Here is a 20,781-nt window from a genome sequence, read left to right on the forward strand (position 1 = left end):
CATTTGTCAAGAATCATGAGGTAAAAAACACTTAATGATTGTCATAGGGGTCAAATAAGCAATGAAGAAACAACCGATATTAATAAAAATCTTAGGATACAAGCAACAACTTACAGTCACACAGTCATAGGTGGGAGGAGATGGGTGATAAGAATGATGATAAAAAAACTGGTAGTAATATTATTATTATTATTTATTAGATTTGTATGCCGCCCCTCTCCGTAGACGCAAGGCGGCTCACAACAATAACAAGAACAATATAAGAACAAATCTAATAATTTAAAAAATACTAAAAACCCCATTATTAAAAGCAAACATACACACAAACATACCATGTATAAACTGTATAGGCCCGGGGGAGATGTCTCAGTTTATTTGTTTGTTTGTTTGTTTATTTTTATTTGTCATACAAATATAGTATTGTATTGTATGTTTAACATAATATAAGTATAAAGTAGAGATAGAAAAGATAAAAAGGAATAAAATAATTAATACTAAATGAAAAAGGAAAATTCTCTGATCAAACATTCAAAAAAGAAGTGGGGAAGCTTTCGTTTCCCAAATGTGGTATGTATATGTTTGGTTTATGTCTTTTCTGTTTTATACTGTATTTGAAAAATAATAATAATAAATAAATAAAAGATAAAAAAGACATTAGGCCAGGAACGGTAGGCACAAAAGTGTCCTTATGCATGCCCCTTAGTAAATAGTTTGACAGTTTGACTTAGTAAATAGTTTGACAGTGTTGCTGAGGGAGTTATTTGTTTAGCAGAGTGATGGCGTTCGGGGGAAAACTGTTCTTGTGTCTAGTTGTCTTGGTGTGCCGTGCTCTGTAGAGATGCTACATTGACTCTACATTGTAGAGGCGCTTGCTTTGGAAGTAGCCGAAAAAAGGAGGTTTTCCTGTTCGCGCATGGCGTGGAATTAAAATCCGCTTCGCGGGCCATGCTCCAGCAATGAATGAACCTCTCTGGCTGAGCACGATGGGCACCTAACAGGCCCCAAGGCAAGCAAAGGCAGTCCAAACAAAGCCAGATTAACAGAGTTTATTTATTTTATTTTTATTTTATTTATTTGTTTTGTCAAGTACCAAACTTAAAGATAAACAAGACTCGGATTGTGATAAAATTTGGGGGAAGTTTTATGATTGGATGGAAAACTAAAAGATACGTATATATTAGTAATTGGTTAACTTTGGGGAAAATTGAAATGTGAGAATTTGATTTAAATTTTGAAAACCAGATGTTGAAGATCAGAAATGGGGGTAGCACTATATAATGATATAACACAACATTTACTCATTCTTTAGACTTTGAACATATAGAACTTTATTTTATGAAGTAGGTGATATATTATGAACAGTTTCTTTTATTAAAGAGATAGATAGATAGATAGATAGATAGATAATTTTTTATTAGCTTTATGATACAATATTAAAATTTAGATAAAACAGATTTTATTCATGTTTGCATTGAAGTAATGTAACTTTTTATAGTAAGATGGGGAAGAAGAATTTTTATTTAGACTTTTAAGAATTGTCAATGTATAAAATTAATAGAAATATTTAGATGAGGAGAGATAAGATCCTCCATTGAGTGAGTAATAAGAAAAGTTTATATAGGATTGATTTTAAGCCTTGTTGTTGTGTTTATATATTGTTTTATTTTATGGTGGAGAAAATAAAAAAAATTATACCTGAAAAAAAAGTACATACTGTATTGGTGATATACAATACTGTATATACTTTGTTTGTTTGTTTGTATGCCGCCCCTCTCCGTGGACTTGGGGCAGCTAACAACAATGATAAAAACAGCATGTAACAATCCAATACTAAAACAACTAAAAAACCCTTATTATAAAACCAAACATACATACAAACATACCATGCATAAATTAGTAGTAAAATGGGGTTCTTTTTTAAATATTTTAAATTATATTTGGATTTGTTATAAATTGTTATGTCTTGTTGTGAGCCGCCCCGAGTCTGCGGAGAGGGGCGGCATACAAATCTAAATAATAAATGAATGAATGAATGAATGAATGAATGAATGAATTAATTAATTAATTAATTAATTAATTGTAAAGGCCTAGGGGGAAAGAATATCTCAGTTCCCCCATGCCTGATGGCAGAGGTGGGTTTTAAGGAGCTTACGAAAGGCAAGGAGGGAGGGGGCAATTCTAATCTCTGAGGGGAGTTGGTTCCAGAGGGCTGGGGCCACCACAGAGAAGGCTCTTCCCCTGGGTCCCGCCAAACGACATTGTTTGCTAGTACATGATGCTAGTAAGAGAGAAACATTAGGACAGGGGGCGGAAGGCACACTGTTGTACTTATGCACGCCGCTTTGGCATTGGAAGGGACTAGTTGGGAGGGACCTTGGAAGTCATGTAGTCCAACCCCCTACTAGAGCTGGAGACCCTGCACCATTTCTGACAGATGGCAGTCCAGTCTCTTCTTGAAAGCTTCCAGAGATGAAGCTTGCACAACTGCTGAATAACAAATTAATAACAGATGAACAGAGTTGGAAGGGACCTTGGAGATCATCTAGGCCAACCCCCCTGCCTAAGCAGGAGACCCTACACTGTTTCTGACAGGTGGCAGTCCAGCCTCTGCTTAAAAGCTTCCAGGGATGAAGCTTCCACGATGTCCAAAGGCAACTTCTGTGCCATCGGTTGGTTGTTCTCGCTGTCAGGAAATTCCTCCTTATTTCCAGGTTGAACCTCTCCTTGGTCAGTTTCCATCCATTGTTCCTTGTCTGGCCTTTGGGTGCTTTGGAAAACAGCATGACCGCTCTCACTGGCAGCCCCTCAAATACTGGAAGATGCTCTCCTGTCTCCCCTGGTCCTTCTCTTCCCTAGACCAGCCATGCCCAGTTCCTGCAACTTTTCATTGTATGTTTTAGCCTCCAGTCCCCTAATCATCCTGGTTGTTCTTCTCTGAACTTTTTCTAGAGTCTCAAGATATTTTTATAGTGTGGTGACCAAAACTGGATGCAGTAGTCTAGGTGTGGCCTTACTAAGGCTTTACAGAGTGGTAATAGTAACCTCCCTTGATCTTGATTGTATCCCTCTGTTAATGCAAGCTAGACATAAGCATGTTGTAGCATGTTTTAGCGTGGGAATCCAGCAAATAGCCAGATGGGAAATTGCCAAGGACGGGGAGTGTGAAAAACATCACAGGGGATGCTACATTGCTATAAAGATTGTAAGTGTGACCAATGGTCCTAAGTCACATTTTTCAGCACTGTTGTGTGACTTTGAATGGTCACTAAACAAACTGTCATAAGTCAAGGACTATGCGTACACGTGTTTAGACTGGCTGGAGAACTCTGGGAGTTGAAGTCCACAAGTCTTAAAAGTTGCCAATGTTTGAAGACCCCTGCGTTAAACGAGTATAAAAAATAAAATCGCGACCGCTTTACACTGAGCCTGAAAAATGCTCGTGATCTCATTCCAGCAGGCAGAGACGGTAGATTAACATATTCAAAACCACAGTTTAGACTTCCTGTGAGGCAAATTCCTTGCTCAGCCCAGGAATTCAGAAGATAAACAAGAAGAACTCCCTGCAAAGGCAGGAATTCCCACAGGAATTCTCGCAGGAATTCCCGCAGGAGCTGATTTCAGCTGGTTGGTTCCACTGCTTCAGTGGTCAAGTGGGGGATTTGGTCTTGGGGGTGTTACCGTGTTGTTTAGAGGACAACTTCTTCTTCTTCTTCTTCTTCTTCTTCTTCTTATTATTATTATTATTATTATTATTATTATTATTATTTATTAGATTTGTATGCCACCCCTCTCCGTAGACTCGGGGCGGCTCACAGCAATGATAAAAACAATATATAACGACAAATCTAATAGTTAAACTCTAAAATAACAATAATACATTTAAAAAGTCTAAAAAACAAGAAACCCCAATATATAAAAAACATACATACAGTCATATCATACACAGAAAACTACGTAGGCAGGGGGAGATGTTTCAGTTTCCCCACGCTTGACGACAGAGGTGGGTTTTAAGGAGTTTACGAAAGGCAAGGAGGGTGGGGGCAGTTCTAATCTCTGGAGGGAGCTGATTCCAGAGGGTCAGAGCCGCCACAGAGAAGGCTCTTCCTCTGGGTCCCGCCAAACAACATTGTTTAGTTGACGGGACCCGGAGGAGACCAACTCTGTGGGACCTAACCGGTCGCTGGGATAACTTGGCCTAACTTGGCCCAAAGGAGATCTTAATTTTTTTTTTTAGATTAACAGAGTTGGAAACGACCTTGTAGGTCATCTAGCCCAGTGATTTTCAACCTTTTTTGAGCCGCGGCACATTTTTTACATTTAGGAAACCCTGGGGCACATTGAGCAGAGAGGGGGTGGCGGCTAAAAAAAGTTTGGACAAAAAAATCCTCTCTCTCTCTCTTCCTCCCCTTCACTCTATTTCTTTCTCCCTCCCTCTTTCTCTCCCTTCTTTCCTCTTTCTTTCTCTCTCTCCATCCCTCTTTCTTTCTCTTCCTTCCTTCCTCTTTTTTGCTCTCTTTCTCCCTCCCTCCCTCCCTCTATGTCTTTCTCTCTCTCTCCTTCCCTCCCTCTCTTTCTCTCTCTCTTTCTTTCTCTCTTTCTCTTGCTTTCTCTCTCTCTTGTTCTCTTTCTAGCTCTCTCGCGCTCTTTCTCTCTTGCTTTCTTTCTCTCTCTCTCTTGCTTTCTTTCTCTCTTGCTTTCTCTCTCTCTTGCTTTCTTTCTCTCTTTTTTTCTCTCTCTTGCTTTTTTTCTCTCTGAGCTTCGCGGCACACCTGACCATGTCTCGCGGCACACTAGTGTGCCCCGGCACACTGGTTGAAAAACACTGATCTAGCCCACCCTCACCCCACCCCAGCCAAGCAGGAGACCCTACACCAGTGATGGCGAACGTATGGCACAGGTGGCACGCAGAGCCATATCTGCTGGCACACAAGTCGTTGCCTTAGCTCAGCTCCAACATGCATGTGTGTGCCGGCCAGCTGAATTTTGGCTCACACAGAGGTTCTGGGAGGGTGTTTTTGGCTTCCAGAAGGCCTCCGAGGAGATGGGGGAGGACATTTTTACCTCCCCCCCCCGGCTCCAGGGAAGCTGTTGGAACCTGGAGAGGGCAAAACACGAGCCTACTGGGCCCACCAGAAGTTGGGAATCAGGCTGTTTCTGGCCTCCAGAGGGCCCCCAGGGGTTGGGCCAAGCTGTGTTCACCCTCCAAAGGCTTTGAATTATGGGTGGGGGCACTCGCACACACGCGATAGCGCGCACCAATGTTCTTTCAGCACCCGTGGGGGAAAATGTTCACCATCACTGCCCTACATTTCTGACAGGTGGCAGTCCTATCTATCTATCTATCTATCTATCTATCTATCTATCTATTTTGTCCAATACATAATACACATTGAAGAGAATAGGTATGTAATAATATAAATAAAGAAAACAATAGAAGAAAAGATATAAAAGTATAGGTGAACATATTTGAAAGGAAGAAAAGAGAAATGAGATAAGGAGAGACAATTGGACAGGGGAGGGAAGGCACACTGGTGCACTTATGCACGCCCCTTACTGACCTCTAAGGAACCTGGAGAGGTCAAGCGTGGATAGTCTAAGGGGAAAATGTTGGGGGTTAGGGGTTGACACTACTGACATCTCTTCTTGAAAGCTTCCACTGATGAAGCTCCCACAACTTCCAAGGGCAACTTCTGTTTCATGGCTTGATTATTATTATTATTGTTGTTGTTGTTGTTGTTGGATTTAATAATAATAATAATAGGATTTATATGCTGCCTCTCTCCGAGGACTCGGAGCAGCTTACAACATATAAAAAGAACAAATACAATGGTTAAATCCAATTAGATTAAAACTAAACAAACAATCTAAAATCCCCAGTTATGTTAAAAATCAGTCATACCCATTCAAACAACAGCCATACAAAGATTCGTCGGCCAGGGGGCTGAGATCAAATCGCCCCAAGCCTGGTGGCACAAATGAGTCTTAAGACTTTTGCAGAAGGCAAAGAGGGTGGGGGCAGTGCGAATCTCCTGGGGAGCTGATTCCAGAGGGCTGGAGCCCACACAGAGAAGGCTCTACCCCTAGGCTCTGCCAAGCAACATTGTCTAGTTGACGAGACCTGGAGAAGGCCGATTCTGTAGAACCTGACCAGTCGTTGGGATTCATGTGGCAGTAGGTGGTTCCACAAGTAATCTGGCCCAATGCCATGTAGGGCTTTATAGGTCATTACTAACACTTTGAATTGTGTCTGGAAACCAGTCGGCAACCAATGCAGTCCAGGGATTGTTCTCTCTGTCAGGAAATTTCTCCTTATTTCTAGGCTGAATCTCTCCTTGGTCAGTTTCCATCCATTGCAGGACCGCCTCCGGCTATATGAGTCCCAGTGACCAATTAGGTCCCACAGAGTCGGCCTTCTCCAGGTCCCGTCAGCCAGACAATGTCGCTTGGTGGGGGCTAGGGGAAGAGCCTTCTCTGTGGGGGCCCCGGCCCTCTGGAATCAGCTCCCCCCGGAGATTCGCACTGCCCCCACCCTCCTTGCTTTCCATAAGAGTCTTAAGACTCACCTATGTGGCCAGGCTTGGGGCAATTAGGTCTCAGCCCGCTGGCCAGCGAAATGAGATATATGTTGTATGATTGAACTGGTATGATTGTTTTTAAATACAGTGGTACCTCTATTTAAGAACTTAATTCATTCCGTGACCAGATTCTTAAGTAGAAACGTTCTTAAGTAGAAGCAATTTTTCCCACAGGAATCAATGTAAAAGCAAATAATGCGTGCAAACCCATTAGGAAAGAAATAAAAGCTCGGAATTTGGGTAGAAGGAGGAGGAGGAAGAGGAGGAGGAGGACAGTCGCTGTCGAAGGAAGAAGGTGAGGTGAGTTGAATGAAAAAAATCCAAAACTTTAAGGCTTAAAAAAGAAAAAAGAGGGATTTTGAGGTGGCGAGGAGGAGCACGCACCTCCAATACGCCTGGTGTGAGGCTGCCTCCCTTACACTGCCTCCCTTACACTAGCTGTTGCTGCTGCTACCTGCTTCCTCTTCCTTCCCATGTTGAAGGGCTCCCCTCTCCTCTTGCTCGCTCATTTTGTAGCTGGCGCCTTTCCTTAGCTGTGGTGACTTGGCTGCCCAGAGCGAAGGGAGCGTTTCTTTTCTCTGGGCGCTGGCAGAGGTTTATTCCCTTAACAAGCACGCAGAGAAAGGAAAATGCTTAATTCACTCTGGACTGCCAAAGCCTCCTTAAGCGCCACCAAAAGGCTCCTCTGGCAGCCCAGATGGCCGGGATTAAAGGGCGAATGGCAGGAAACAGGCCGGGCCTTCGTGTTGCTCTCAAATTTCCTGGGAAATTTTTCCGGGCTCGGGTTCTTAAAAAGAGAAAATGGTTCTTAAGAAGAGGCAAAAAAATCTTGAACACCCGGTTCTTATCTAGAAAAGTTCTTAAGCAGAGGTACCACTGTATTGGATTTTTAGATTGTAATTTTAAATTTAATTATATTTGCCGTTGTACTGTATTGTTATATTATATGCAGTGAGCCACCCTGAGTCCTCGGAGAAGGGCGGCATATAAACGGACTCCATTGTGGACTCCAACTCTAGAGGATTGTTTACGTCTCTATTTCTTAGAATTGCTGCGATGATAATAAGAGAGCCGGGGTGGTGCAGCAGGTAGAGTGCTATTCTGCAGGCCACTGAAGCTGACTGTAGATCTGTAGGTCAGCGGTTCAAATCTCATCACCGGCTCAAGGTTGATTCAGCCTTCCATCCTTCCGAGGTGGGTAAAATGAGGACCCGGATTGTGGGGGCAATAGGCTGGCTCTGTTAAAAAGTGCTATTGCTAACATGTCGTAAGCCGCCCTGAGTCTAAGGAGAAGGGTGGCTGTGTAAACTGTTTGCTTTAAATGTTTATATGTTTTGTTTTTAATGTGAATATTTCAATAAAATTATTATTAATATTTATTTATTTATTTATTAATATTTATTATTAATAATTATTTATTAACCAGAAGTCCCTCCGGAAGTTGTGGGTGAAGCTTTTAAGAAGAGACTGGACAGCTACCTGTTTGAAATGGTAAGGAGTTGATATACCTTCTTTCATATGTTGTGGTTGTGCCCCAAAGCAAGAGGTTACTGGGAAAAAATATACAACTGGCTACAACAAATGATGGAAAGAACAATAGAATATACCCTGGTGCCATTCATCTAATGTTTCTAAAAGTGTTTCCTTTTTTTTTAGGTAGCAACATACAACTCAATCACCACTATCACTCTTGTTGTAGATACATGGAACACAAATTTCACACGTGTCTAATCACAGTTGGCCTAATATTCTAAATAGAATAGAATAGAATTTTATTGGCCAAGTGTGATTGGACACACAAGGAATTTGTCTTGGTGCAGATGCTCTCAGCGTACGTAAGAGATAAAAATACATTTGTCAAAAATCGCTTGGTACAACAATGATTGTCATAGGGGTCAAATAAGCAATGAAGAAATAATCAATATTAATAAAAATCTTGGGATACAAGCAACAAGTTACAGTCATACAGTCTTAAGTGGGAGGAAAAGGATGATAGGAATGATGGGAAAAACTAGTAGAAATAGAAGTGCAGGTTTAGTAAAAAGTCTGACAGTGTTGAGGGAATTATTTGTTTAGTAGAGTGATGGCATTCAGGGAAAAACTGTTCTTGTGTCTAGTTGTCTTGGTGTGCAGTGCTCTATGGCGATGTTTTGAGGGTAGGAGTTGAAGCAGTTTGTGTCCAGGATGCGAGGGGTCAGTAAATATTTTCCCCACCCTCTTTTTGACTTGTGCAGTATAAAGCTCCATTTTAGCACACAAAAATGCTGTCTAGAGGATTTTGGACTTTTCAAGCTACCCAAACGGGAGCAGCCAGGCTAATCCTTCCGATAAGTGCTGGATTCATGCAAGAGTCCAGACTAGCCTGAAGTCCACCCACTTAAACCCCCTCCAAACCCCAATTCACATTATGGGGAAGCTAAAAAACACAAAGTAAAGCACTACAAACTTGACTGTAGAAAATACAACTTTAGTAACCGAGTAGTTAATGCCTGGAGCTCACTACCAGACTCTGTGGATTTGTCAGCAAACCCCGAAAACTTTACCTTTAGACTGTTCACTGTTGACCTCCTCACCCGATTCCTAAGTGGTCAGTAAGTGGTCAGTAAGGGGCATGTATAAGTGCCCCAGCGTGTCTACCATCCCTCTCCTAATGTTCCCTCTTATCAGTACCCATCGTATATATATAAACAATGTTATATCTATGTATAGTACCAATACTTACTTGACAAAATAAAATAAAAATAAAACAAACATACAAAGAGAGAGAGAGAGATTGAGAGAGAAGAGAGAAAGATATTCAATCCTTGAATACAACTCATCTGTCTGGAACCCACACTGCATTTTGAACATAAATACATTAGAAAACATCCAGAGATACTTTATGAGAGGAGTCCTCCACTCCTCTTCTCGCAACAGAATACCATAAGCAATTAGACTTAAGTTACAACCCTAGGCTTATAAAGCTTAGAACTAAGTTGCCTTAAAGATGATCTAAGCACAGTCCATAAAAAAAGTCCTTCCTGTCAACAACTACTTCAGCTTCAACCACAACAACACGCAAGCACACAACAGATACAAACTCAAAGTAAACCGCTCTAAACTCGATTGAAAAAATGCAATTTTAGTAACTGCATAGTTGATGCATGGAACTCACTACCCGACTCTATAATATCATCACTAAACCCCCAAAATTTTACCCTTAGATTATCCACTGTTGACCTCACTTGATTCCTAAGTGGTCAGTAAGGGTTGTGCATAAGTGCACGAGAGTGCTTACTGTCCCTGTCCAATTGTTCCCTCTTATCAGTACCCATCTTATGTATATAAACAATGTTATATCCATGTATACTACCAATACATACTTGACGAAATAAAATTAAAAAAACAAACATAGGGGGAGAGAGAAGAGAGAGGAGAGAAAGAGAGAGAGAAGAGCAAAAGAGAGCGAAGAGAAAGCAAAGGGAGAGGATAAAGAGAGAGAAGAGATAGAGACGAGAGAAGAGAGAAAGAGAGAGGAGAGAAAGAGAGAGAGAAGAGCAAAAGAGGGTGAAGAGAGAGCGAAGGGAGAGGATAAAGAGAGAGAGAAGAGATAAAGAGATGAGAGAAGAGAGAAAGGGAGAGAGAAGAGAGAAAGGGAGAGGAAAGAAAGAGGGGAGAGAAGAGAGAAAGAGAGAGAGGAAAGAGAAAGAGAGAAGAGAGAGGAGAGAGAAAGAGAGAGGAGAGAAAGAGAGAGAAGAGCAAAAGAGGGCGAAGAGAGAGCGAAGGGAGAGGATAAAGAGAGAGAGAAGAGAGAAAGAGAGATGAGAGATGAGAGAAGAGAGAAAGAGAGAGGAAAGAAAGAGAGAAGATAGAAAGGGAGAGAGAAGAGAGAAAGGGAGAGGAAAGAAAGAGAGAGAGGAAAGAGAAAGAGAGAAGAGAGAGAGGAGAGGAGAGAGAAAGAGAGAGAGGAAAGAGAAAGAGAGAGGAGAGGAGAGAGAAAGAGAGAGAGAGGAAAGAGAGAAGAGAGAGAGGAAAGAGAGAAGAGAGCACGGAAAGAAAGAGAGAGAGAAGAAAGAGAGAGCAAAGAGAAAGAAGAGAGAGAGAGGAGAGACAGAGAACAGAGAGACAGAAAAGCGAGAGAGAGGGAGGGAGAGAGAAACACACAGAGACAAAACACACAGGTGAGCTGACCTCTCCTTCAGGCAAACCCCATCCCCCAAAAGTCCCGCAAAGTTGGCAGGATTTTGGTCACCGTGCCTGAGACTGGAGAGCCAATGCCAAACCAGACGTGCTCCGAATTGCCCCCATACACAAAAATAATAATTTGGGGGTTTGGGGAGTTCGGGCCTGGGCTACTTTCACTTACCCTGTTCTCTTTGAAAGTCCTTATTTCCTCTTGGCTGCACTTGGCATATGCCAAGAAGCCTCGTTGGAGACCCAGACAGCGCTGCTTTTCAGTTCTTTTTTCAGGGCCCCCCAATTGTAGGTCCACACCTGTTTTTTCCCCCCTTAGCTTGCACAAAAGACCCGCTCCCAAGCCAGGAAAAAAAGGCTTTTTAAAAACCCCTCCTCCAGCTGGTTCCTGTGTTAGCTAAAAGCAGGAAGTTACAGATGCAGGCAGTTAAGAAACTTACACACACACATACATGCACACAAACGCACACACACACCAAAACAAAAAGATTTTATTCACCCTCCTGCCCCTGCAGTTTGATCGCCACACCAGCTGGCCTTTGAAGCAACTCTTAAATCAAGTTACTGCTTCAAAATACACCACAGCTCTTCTTGGTTTTATTGTGGATGTACACTGCTCCAAAAAAATAAATAAAGGGAGCACTTAAACAACACAATATAACTCCAAGTAAATTAAACTTCTGTGAAACCAAACTGCCCATTTAAGAAGCAACACTGATGGACCATCAATTTCACCTGCTGTTGTGCAAATGGAATAGTTGTGCAAATGAAATATCCGATGAGAATATTTCATTCATTCAGATCTAGGATGTGTTATTTGAGTGTTCCCTTTATTTTTTTGACCAGTATATTTTCAGTTTTGTTCCTTCCAGCCATGAGAAGCAGTCGGCACAGGAAAAGAGTGAGAGAGAGAGACTCAGAAATCCGGTCTCTGTGGAATAGGAAAATAATAATAGTAATAGTCTCGAGTCTTCGGAGAGGGGCGGCATACAAATCCAAATAATAAATAAATAAATAAATAATAAATAAATAAATAAATAGTAATAATAATAGTAGTAGTAGTAATAATAATAATAATAATAATAATAATGTTTTTCAGGCTCCGAGTTGTAATAACACTTCATGATTGTGCGATTCTCTGACCTTGAGAATTTCTGCCGCTTTTTGATTTGTAAGCTTTGTTTGCTTTGTTCCTGTAGCTCATTTGTCGATGGCTGCCCAGGTTCCACAGCAGCCACCGCGGTCCTTTTTATCCTGGGCGACGACCGAGCCAGTATGGACTTCTTTTTGTTTTGTCTCTCCATTAGTTTAAATGGGTTAGGTACGTTTAGTCTGGCTCCTCTGCTTTGACCATTCTGGCAAGATTAGACCTACCAGTAGTTTACACTACCACCGGCACAGCTCTCAGATTCATTGAAGCACACAAGCCCCACTACCACGACAAGGCCTACCCATCAGTGGTACTTGCAAGTGAAGCAGACAGTGGAAGAAGAGAAGCATGCATTAGCTGACTATGTGAAGGAGAGCAAAGAGTCAGCGTTGATGGAGGTCAACAATAGGAAGCTTCTCAAAGTGAAGGAAACTAAGGACCAGTACAGAAAAACTGTAACTCAATGTCGTATGGACAGTTGGCGGAACAAAGCATTGTGTAAATCAGTACTCGGATAATTTAGAAAGATGGCCCGCTTTCTATCGTCGTCGGCATCGTGAAGATTACTGGCCTGTAGAAAGATGCGAAATTTGGCCATGTAGGACGTCCATGGTTCTGAGTCCGGGTTGTAGAACGCCGGTGCTTGGGCCATGACGGAGCTCATAGTCTTTTATTTTTCTTCTGCGGGAGTTCGACCTCCTCGTCGCCACTGTTAAATCAGTACTCGGAGGCTGATTCGCTGCAACAGGTTTATTTTAACAGAGGAACTTCACTAAGTAACAACCGACACCCAACAAGGGCGACGGCTAACCCGTTGCCTTATTTATACATTTTATTTAGGCGGGAACAACCATTTAACTTTGGCGGTTCTTTTTGTTTAAGTCGCGTCTTAGCCAATCACTGAATTTCGGCTTATTTAACTTTCCCAGACATAACACATTGCATGGCCAGTTCTTGGAGAAGATTGAAGGCAAAGTGGATAAAGAAATGACCTGGTCATGGCTTACAAGTGGAACACTCAAAAAGGAGACAGAAGGACTAATACTGGCGGCCCAAGAACAGGCCATTAGAACAAATGCTGTCAAAGCCAGAATTGAAAAATCAACAGACGATCCAAAGTGCAGACTCTGTAAAGAAACAGATGAAACAATCGATCACATACTCAGCTGCTGCAAAAAGATCGCACAGACTGACTACAAGTATAGACATGGTGCTGTGGCACAGATAATCCACTGGAACCTGTGCCGGAACTACCATTTACCAGTGGCAAAGAACTGGTGGGATCATAAGCCTGAAAAAGTGGTCGAAAATGAGCAAGCAAAACTACTATGGGACTTCCGACTTCCGACTGACCGAATTTTGGAACATAATACACCAGACATGAAGAAAAAGAAAGTATGGATCATCGACATCGCAATCCCAGGAAACAGAATAATTGAGGAGAAGCAGCTGGAGAAATTTGCGAAAAACGAAGATCTGAAAATCGAGCTGCAACGACTCTGGCATAAGCCAGTGAAAGTGGTCCCAGTGGTCCTTGGCATGCTGGGCGCAATGCTAAAGGATCTCAGCGGACATTTGAAAACCATCGGAATTGGCAAAATCTCCATCTGTCAATTGCAAAAGGCTGCTTTACTGGGATCGGCAAACATAATTTGCCACTACGTCACGCAGTCCTAGGTGCCTGGGAAGCGCCCGACTGGTGATGAAATACGAAATCCAACATAGTGATCTAATTTGCTGTGTTGTATTATTGATAATAATAATAATAATAATAATAATAGTAATAACAACAACAACAACAACAACAATAGTAATAATTCAGAGGGCAAGACGAGAAACAACAGATGGAAACTAACCAAGGAGAGAAGCAACCTGGAATGAAAGAGAAACTTCCTGACAATGAGAGCAATTAACTAGTAGTGGAACAGCCTGCCACCAGAAGTTGCAGGTATTCCATCAATGGAGGTTTTTAAGAAGAGGCTGGACAGCCACTTGTCTGAAATGGTATAGGGGCATGATGGCACATTCCAGTTTCGGACTCATGCCAAAAAGATTAACCATCACTGGTATAGACGGTCCCCTGCTTTAACAGGGGGTTGGCCTGGATGACCTCCAAGGTCCCTTCCAAGTTCCAACTCTATTCTGATTTAAACTGATCAAGCAGAAAACCAATCTAGAACTAAGGAGGAATGTCCTGACAGTGAGAACAATTAACCAGTGGAACTGCTTGCCAACAGAATTTGTGGGTGCTCTATCATCACTGGAGGCTTTTAAAAAGACACCAGACAGACAGCTGTCTGAAATGGCACAGGGTCTCCTGCTTGAGCAGGGGGGTGGACTAAAAGACCTCTAAGGTCCCTTCCATCTCTATTCTGATTCATAGGAAACAGTTATCCATATAGATTTCTTTGTTTACTGACCATACCAAGTCACAAAATTTAAAGTAGAGCACAACATTAATACTTTCATGCGGAATAATAAGGTACACATATAAGAAGAAGAACCCATATAAAATTAGCAATTAATTGGAGGCACTACAATAGAAATAAATGTAAAGCAGTCCTGGCTACTAATAACTGGTGCAGATATATGAGGATAGGTTAGGATAGGATTTTTTATTGGCCAAGTGTGATTGGACACACAAGGAATTGGTCTTGGTGTCATAAGGTACAACACTTAATGATAGCTTGGGTACAAATAAGAAATCAAATCATATTAGAAACCAGTCAATATAAATTGTAAAGATACTATATAATTTATGTATGGTGTGTTGTGTGCATGTTTTTTAAATTATGGGTTTTTAACTTTGTATTATTAGATTTGTATTGTACATTGTTTCTATCACTGCTGTGAGCCACCTCGAGTCTACGGAGAGGGGCGGCATACAAATTAAATAAACAAACAAACAAACAAACAAATAAATACAAGCAACAAAATTACAGTCATAGGTGGGAGGAGATGGGTGATGGGAACGATGAGAAGATTAATAGTAGTGCAGATTTAGTAAATAGCTTGACAGTGCTGTGGGAATTATCTATTTAGCAGAGTGATGGCGTTTGGGAAAAAACTGTTCTTATATTTAGTTGTTCTGGTGTGCAGTGCTCGGTAGTGACATTTTGAAGGTAGGAGTTGAAACAGTTTATGTCCAGGATGTGAGGGGTCAGTAAATATTTTCATAGCCCTCTTTCTGACTCGTGAAGTATACAGATCCTCAATGGAAGGCAGGCTGGCAGCAATTGTTTTTTCTGCAGTTCTGATTCTCCTCTGAAGTCTGTGTCGGTCTTGTTGGGTTGCAGAACCAAACCAGACAGCTCTAGAGCTGCAGATGACAGGCTCTATGATTCCTCTGTAGAACTGGATCAGCAGCTTCTTGGGCAGTTTAAGCTTCATGGGTTGGTGCAGAAAGAAAATTCTTTGTTGTGCTTTTTTGATGACGCTTTTGATGTTAGGTGACCATTTTAGGTCTTGAAATATGGTTGAACCTAGAAATTTGAAGATCTCTGCTCTTAGAAACATAGAAGTCTGACGGCAGAAAAAGACCTCATGGTCCATCTAGTCTGCCCTTATACTATTTTCTGTATTTTATCTTAGGATGGATATATGTTTATCCCAGGCATGTTTAAATTTAGTTACTGTGGATTTATCTACCACGTCTGCTGGAAGTTTGTTCCAGGGATCTACTACTCTTTCAGTAAAATAATATTTTCTCATGTTGCTTTTGATCTTTCCCCCAACTAACTTCAGATTGTGTCCTCTTGGTCTTGTGTTCACTTTCCTATTAAAAACACTTCCCTCCTGGACCTTATTTAACCCTTTGACACATTTAAATGTTTCGATCATGTCCCCCCTTTTCCTTCTGTCCTCCAGACTATACAGATTGAGTCCATGAAGTCTTTCCTGATACGTTTTATGCTTAAGACCTTCCACCATTCTTGTAGCCCGTCCTCGGACCCGTTCAATTTTGTCAATATCTTTTTGTAGGTGAGGTCTCCAGGACTGAACACAGTATTCCAAATGTGGTCTCACCAGCGGGATCATAATCTCCCTCTTCCTGCTTGTTATACCTCTAGCTATGCAGCCAAGCATCCTACTTGCTTTCCCTACCGCCTGACTGCATTGTTCACCCATTTTGAGACTGTCAGAAACCACTACCCCTAAATCCTTTTCTTCTGAAATTTTTGCTAACACAGAACTGCCAATATGTTATGTTGTCTCCTATTTATTTTTCTCTATGTATACCAATGACTGCATCTCAGATGATCCATCTGTTAGACTACTGAAGTTCACAGGTGTCACAACAGTGATCAGACTCATTGGAGACAATGATGAATCCACATACAGACGGGAGGTTGAACAACTAACCTTGAGGTGAACAATCTGGAACTGAACACACTCAAAACCTTAGAAATGGTGGTAGACTTTAGGAGAAACCCATCCATTCCACTTCTTCCAATACTAGACAATTCCTTACCATTTATATCGATTGGTTCCTAATATAATTTGATTGCTTATAGTATGTATCTAGACTATCATTAAGTGTTGTACCTTAAGATTCTTGATGAACTTATCTTTTCTTTTATGTACACTGAGAGCATATGCACCAAAGACAAATTCCTTGTGTGTCCAATCACACTTGGGCAATTAAAAAAAATCCTATTCTTTGTATTCTAAATTTGAGGTCGGCGGGACTGTCTCCAGACAGACAGCAGAGGGAACTGCTACCTAAGAAATCGTGGGAAGGTATATCAAGTTCTTCTTGTGCCTTATCCCGTCATGGGACGTTGGCGATCTCGTGTGGGCCATCCTATTTTTATCAACAGCCGTGGGGGGAAAGTGTTGCTGAGTTTTTGTCCAAAACAGTCTCTTTGATTTTAAAGCCTTGATGTTGATGTGTACTATTTCCTGTGTTTTATCTTAGGATGGATATGTGTTTAAATTCAGTTACTGTGGATTTACCAACCACGTCTGCTGGAAACGTCTTCCCTCCTGAAACTTATTTAAATATGTTAAAAGGTTTAATAAGATCCAGGAGGGAAGTGTTTTTAATAGGAAAGTGAACACAAGAACAGGGGGACACAATCTGAAGTTAGTTGGGGGAAAGATCAAAAGCAACCTGAGGAAATATTATTTCACTGAAAGAGTAGTAGATCCTTGGAACAAACTTCCAGCAGACGTGGTTGGTAAATCCACAGTAACTGAATTTAAACATGCCTGGGATAAACATATATCCATCCTAAGATAAAACACATAGTACAAGGGCAGACTAGATGGACCATGAGGTCTTTTTCTGCCGTCAGTCTTCTATGTTTCTATGTTTCTATGTTTCTATGTTTCTTCTTCTGCCAGGACCTTATTTGCCTTCATTCTTTCCCTGGAGGATTAAATGAAGGATGCTGTATTTTTTGGGGGGGTTACATTCCCATATCCAAAATATGATAATTTTTGCTTTTTGATGGTTTTGAAGACGGACGATAAAAGTACAACAAATGCAAAATTAGGAAGTTTGATTATGGTTTATTGAATAGAAATGTATAATTATATGTGTTATGATATGATTTAGGGTATATGGATGGATGGATGCTAATGTGACGTCGGTGAAAAAATAAAAAAGAATAGAATAAAATAAATATAAAATTATTTGAAGAGCCACAAAAAGGACAAATTATAGATGGCATTATTGGTTGAGGAGCACAGTAACATTGAAGGTTTTGTAATGAAACATTTAAATATGTTAAGGTTCAGGAGAGAAGTGTTTTTAATAGGAAAGTGAACACAAGAACAAGGGGACACAATCTGAGGTGAGTTGGGGGAAAGATCAGAAGCAACGTGAGGAAATATTATTTGACTGAAAGAGTAGTAGAAGCTTGGAACAAACTTCCAGCAGACGTGGTTGGTAAATCCACAGTAACTGAATTTAAACATGCCTGGGATAAACATAGATCCATCCTAAGATAAAATACAAGAAATAGTATAAGGACAGACTAGATGGACCCTGAGGTCTTTATCTGCCGTCAGTCTTCTACGGTATGTTTCCATATTTTAACCCACAAGGTTCCGTATGAGAACAGATTAGGCAAGTAACTCAATTTCCTTGAATTGCTATAAAAGTTCAGTTCTGAATAATGATTAAAGTGTTTGTGGGTTAAAACATACTATTTAATTATTCCTTATTTTAAAAGTAATTAAGGACCATTCCAAGATACTAGAGAAGGAAGGACAATTTAAAAAAACCTATTAAGTATTCAATAAATAGTGCATAACCCTATTACCCCCACTGCAACCACCCTAAGGAAGAAAATAGAAAAACATTTTCCGCCTGTTTCTTTCTTTCTTTCTTTCTTTCTTTCTTTCTTTCTTTCTTTCTTTCTTTCTTATTTATTTATTTATTTATTTATTTATTTATTTATTTATTTATTTATTTATTTATTTATTTATTTATTTATTTATTTATTTATTTATTTATTTATTTATTAGATTTGTATGCCGCCCCTCTCCGCAGACTCGGGGCGGCTAACAACAGTAAAAAGACAATGTAAACAAATCTAATATTAAAAGTAATTTTAAAAACCCCAATTTAAAGGACCAATCATACATACAGACATGCCATGCATAAATTTTATAAGCCTAGGGGGAAGGGAATATCTCAATTCCCCCATACCTGACGACAGAGGTGGGTTTTAAGAAGCTTACGAAAGGCAAGGAGGGTGGGGGCAACTCTGATATCCGGGGAGAGTTGGTTGCAGAGGGTCGGGGCCGCCACAGAGAAGGCTCTTTCCCTGGGTTCCGCCAAACGACATTGTTTAGTCTCTTGTTTCTCTCTCTGCCCACTGGACCTGCAGGCCTGTCTTGGCAACCCGTAGTTCTGCTTTCTAAAATTAGGCAGGTGGTAGCAAAAGAGTTGTCAGGTTCAAAAGCTGCCCACAGATGACTGGCGATTCTGCGGTGGCCAAAAAGCAAAAAAACAACAACAAACTCCTCGTAGGATGTTGAATGGATACACACATGATGGCTTTTGTTCACTCTGCACATTTTTTCCAGGATTCCTCACCCCCACAGCCTGGCCAGTTTTTTCCACACCCGGGAGGCTGTTTATCTCACACAGTGCCCGAAGGCTGACCCAGGACCCAGCTTGGCTTCTCCGTCTTCCGGGAAGGATCCCTGTGCTCATCCAAGGGGGCTTTCCCCCCAATTTTTCCTCCCACCCATGTTCTCAATCTTCGAAATGAGGAACCCTGTCTTCCAGGATGACGTGGCCAACCTGCCAGCACCGTGGTGGGATCTCCCGGCCGAGGGATTGCTATGTACCACAAAGGTAAGGAGGAGGAAATAGAACAGATTTAACCACAGAGTTGGAAGGGACCTTGCAGGTCATCTACTTCACCCCCACTGCCCAGGTAGGTGACCCTACATCTGCTTCTACCTAGGATTGAACTCACAACCTCGGTTGTGAGGCAGGAGTTCTCCCAATAGATTATTTATTTATTTATTTTTATTTATTTATTTTGTCCAATACATAATACACATTGAAGAGAATAATAATATAAGTAAAGAAAAGAATAGAAGAAAAGATATAAAAGTATAGGTGAACATATTTGAAAGGAAGAAAAGATATATGAGATAAAGGAGAGACAATTGGACAGGGGACGGAAGGCACACTGGTGCACTTATGCACGCCCCTTACTGACCCCTAAGGAACCTGGAGAGGTCAATCGTGGATGGTCTAAGGGAGAAATGTTGGGCATTAGGGGTTGACACTACTGAGTCAGGTAATGAGTTCCACAACGCGGTTGCTGAAGTCATATTTTTTACAGTCAAGTTTGGAGCGGTTAGTATTAAGTTTGAATCTGTTGCGTGCTCTTGTGTTGTTTTTGGAAGGGACCTTGGAGGTCATCTAGAATGACCTCCCGTTCAAGCAGGAGTCCCTATACCGCTTCACACAAATGGCCGTCCAAACTTCATTTGAAAGTCTCAAGTGTTGAAGCTCCCACAACTTCTAAAGGCAAATTCTGTTCCATCAGTTGATTCTTCTCACTGTCAGGAAGTTCCTCCTTATTTCCAGGTTGAATCTCTCCTGGGTCAGCTTCCATCCGTTGTTCCTCGTGTGGCCTTCTGGTCGCTTGGAAAATAGCCTGACCCCCCCTCCTCTCTATGGCAGCCCCTCAAATATTGGAAGATGCTACCCTGTCTCCCCTGTTCCTTCTCCTCCTTAGACCGGCCATGCCCAGTTCCTGCAACCATTCACACGTTATAGTTTCCAGTCCTCTAATCTTCCTGGTTGCTCTCCTCTGCCCTTTCTCTAGAGTTTCAATGTCTTCTTTGTAGCGTGGTGACCAAAACTGGATGCAGTATTCAGATGTGGTCTAACTAAGGCTGAATGGTATTAGTATCTCCCTAGTCCTAGATTGTAACCCTCTATTAATTCAATTTAGGATTGTATTGGCTTTTTTTGGCTGCAGCTGCACACTGCTGGATCAGGTTTGTTTATTTATTATTAGAGTTGGAAGGGACCTTGCAGGTCATATAGTCCAGTGATTTTCAACCTTTTTTGAGCCATGGCACATTTTTTTACATTTAAAAAACCCTGGGGCACATTGAGTGGAGGGGGGGCGGCTAAAAAAAGTTTGGACAAAATATTTTTTTCTCTCTTCCTCCCTTTCGCTCTATTTCTCTCTCCCCCCTCTTTCTCTCCCTTCTTCTTTTTTCTCTCTCTCCATCCCTCTTTCTTTCTTGCTTCCTTCCTCTTTTTTGCTCTCTTTCTCCCTCCCTCTATGTCTTTCTCTCTCCCACTATCCCTTCCTCTCTCTCTCGTAGCCCGTTCAATTTTGTCAATAACTTTTTGTGGGTGAGGTCTCCAGAACTGAACACAGTATTATTCCAAAGGTG

The 20,781-nt window shown here is 41.4% G+C and overlaps 2 protein-coding genes across 2 annotated transcripts in view; one reads left to right on the forward strand and one right to left on the reverse strand.

Moving 5' to 3' along the window:
* PIAS3 (protein inhibitor of activated STAT 3) overlaps positions 1-10,942 on the reverse strand; it is a 68,956-nt gene extending 58,014 nt beyond the window's left edge. The window contains exon 1 of the mRNA XM_070766666.1: positions 10,921-10,942. The gene's annotated coding sequence lies outside the window, so the exon portion shown is untranslated. The remainder of the gene's footprint in view (positions 1-10,920) is intronic.
* FRMD8 (FERM domain containing 8) overlaps positions 1-20,781 on the forward strand; it is a 543,310-nt gene that overhangs the window by 152,212 nt on the left and 370,317 nt on the right. The gene's annotated exons all lie outside the window — the stretch shown is intronic.

The sequence above is a fragment of the Erythrolamprus reginae genome, chromosome 13 (genome assembly GCF_031021105.1).
Source record: "Erythrolamprus reginae isolate rEryReg1 chromosome 13, rEryReg1.hap1, whole genome shotgun sequence".
Lineage (NCBI taxonomy): Eukaryota > Metazoa > Chordata > Lepidosauria > Squamata > Dipsadidae > Erythrolamprus > Erythrolamprus reginae.